Source organism: Lycium barbarum, chromosome 2 (assembly GCF_019175385.1).
Source record: "Lycium barbarum isolate Lr01 chromosome 2, ASM1917538v2, whole genome shotgun sequence".
Lineage (NCBI taxonomy): Eukaryota > Viridiplantae > Streptophyta > Magnoliopsida > Solanales > Solanaceae > Lycium > Lycium barbarum.
The window spans coordinates 112,065,615-112,068,461 of NC_083338.1; the positions used below are offsets into that span (position 1 = coordinate 112,065,615).

Below are 2,847 nucleotides of genomic sequence, written 5' to 3' on the forward strand. Positions count from 1 at the left end.
AAAATAAGTGCTTTTGGAGAGTAGCAGAAACAGTTTTTCAAAAGCTAAAAAAAATAGCTTTTGCCTAAAAACACTTTTTTAAAAAGTACATTTGAGAAAAATACACATAGAAGCACTTTTTAAAAGTTTGGCCAAACACTAATTACTGCTCAAAAGTACTTTTTAAATTAATTGGCCAAACACAAACTGCTTTTAGTCAAAAGTACTTTTTCGAAAAATACTTTTGAAAATAAGTTGTTTTTAGAAGTTTGGCCAAACCGGCTATTAATGTGGGCGTAAATTATAGCCTTTTGATTCAAGAAATTGAATGACCTGTAAAATTATTCCATGATCAAAGAGACAAGAATAAAACAACAATAAGGAAAGTTATTTAAGTTGGATTAAATCAAGAACAATTATGCCATCTATGGATGATGCCGAGAATGCTCTGACGGCTTTGACGAGAGTAAAACAGATCTGGGTCTCCATTTTATTGCAAACAGAAAATAAAAATAAAAAATACAAGAAAATTCACGTTTAACAAAGAGAAAACGATATAAGGCTTTAACAAAAAAAAAAAGGATCAGGTAAAGATTTGGAAATCTAAATTTTCTTTATGGAGATGGTGCAATCCTTGGTCTTTGGTTGTCTTATTATCAATGCATCAGACTCCATTCTGCTAATTTTCACGTTTTGGGTGTTTTGGATAGGATATTTGATGAACTGGAAAGTGTTCAAGCTCTCAAAAAATGGATTATGGGGAGGAATAGTAGATGTGCACTAATGGTTTGCATTACAATAGTGTAGTCGGGAGAAGAATTGATGAAAGGGTTTAGGAAGAAACAGAGAGGCGTGTACATAGGTGGAGAGAGAAAATGAAAGGTCTGAATGATGTTAAGACTATTTTCTAAATCTGACCGAATAAGAGGCTTTCAGATCTATTAGGAGATTTTTTTAAAATAAAAATAAATGTATTTAATAGGCTGAAATCATAACCATTCAGATTCAGACCCATTGCCCACTGCATCTGATTTGTGACAGGTCATTTAAAAATGTTTCTGAAATCTCGATTGTCATGGAACGTGATAATCCCTGCTGAGAACCCTTGCCATTGAAGGTTTAGTGCTTCAGAAGGTGATTGTCATTCAGCTTTTGGAGGACTTTGCTTCCAAGAAGGGCTCAATGGATCTTGGTTACCGTTTGGCTGTCACTGCACTGGAGAGGATTGGAGAAGGAAAAGTTCGAGAAACTGGTGATGTGCTTTTCCCTGTTGAATTCAGCTGCATTACCTTCAAAATGTCCCGTGGAGAGATCTTGGAAGGGGTTGTCCACAACATCTTGAGGCAAGGTGTCCTTTTGAGATGTGGCCCTGTTAGCACGATATAGCTCTCTCATCAGATGATGTCGGAGTACAAGTATGTGCCTGAACAAAACGCCATCTTTATGAATGAGAAGATGTTAAGAATCGAGAAAGGCACTGGGGTTCGTTTCTTTGTGCTTGGGAAAAAGTATAGTGAGGATCAGAAAGAACTAAAAGCAGTTGTGAGCTTGGAGGGTGATCACCTCGGACCCATCTCACAAACTTCTGTTTAGATTTAGGAAACAACTCCATGATTGACTCTAGACCAATGTAATGTGAAGCTAACTTCTGTGGGACTAACTTGTAGTGAATGTGACTTGTTTAGTTATTTGTTGATGTTGCTTGACCCTCTCTGAAGTGTTTCATTTTCTAATTTGATTGCTTAAGCCCCGAAGGGATTATGTAAATGTTTTAAGGACCTTTTTACTTAGCACTAGACTCCCAAGTGTACTAACCTTTTCTCCTGCTTCACATTTTACTTTCTGAAAACAGCTTCAAGTTTCCAGCCAGGAACCATTTTTCTGGCACTTGACCAAAATAGAGGTTTACTTTTTCAAAAGAGTTATGACATGGGCAAGATATGGATCACTCCATATCATGCATTTGCTATTGTTGCAGTTTGTGACAGTCGCCAAACTTGATTGGCAGGAAAGAAAAAAGTTTCTTTTTTTGTTTTATTAGTTCGGCCTGTCTTCACACATGAAGTACTGAATGGTGTAAATTTAGCTTCCTTTTTTCCACCAAATCCATTGCAGGAAAGGGATAGTGGAGTTATGACATCATAGCTTAGGACATCAAAGGTGCGAGTCTAGTGCTGAGTGAAAAGGTCCAGAAAAGAAAAACAACTGCCAGGAGCAAGATCTTGTTGCAAAATCGGGGTAGGAGAGGACACTCAAATAGTTCAAATTTTCGATTGAAGACAAGTGAGGCAACGACTCTTCTTTGTTTCACTCAACTTTACTTACATAATCAATCATTCCCTTTGAAGAAAAGTGGGGAAAATATATTTCCACCAACTTAACTTACATTTAGGCTTACATTTTTCCTTCTCTCATATCATATGACTATAGTACCTAGGTATTTATAGGAATTTTTTAGCATGCACCTAGACTAATACACGCACCTAATTTAATTCTAGACTTTTCCTATTCCCTAGTTCATGAATAAAGCAATGTATGTATCTAAGACTAATACATTAACCTTCCTAATTCATGAACTAAGATAATTCATGTATCACGAAAACCAAAAAGTTTTTTTTCTTCTTTCAAAGACAAGGTTCACATTTCAACGGATCTCTAGTTGAGTAGAGAGCCCATAGTGATGATTAAATCTGATTAAACATAAGTTAGACTTAGAACTAGATGCAGCTTGAGATGGACTTCAAAATTATTTGTCTGTAATGGCTGCTAAATTTAAGGAAAAAAATAAAAAAGAAAACTCTTTGGATCAGGGCTTTGCTAATCCAAACGCCAGAAAGGTAGCTACAACCAAAATTAGAACATCTACTT

At 36.0% G+C, this 2,847-nt stretch overlaps 1 pseudogene; it reads left to right on the forward strand.

Moving 5' to 3' along the window:
* Positions 1-245: 245 nt before the first annotated feature.
* On the forward strand, positions 246-1,572 carry LOC132621320 (DNA-directed RNA polymerase V subunit 7-like; annotated as a pseudogene).
* Positions 1,573-2,847: the final 1,275 nt, after the last annotated feature.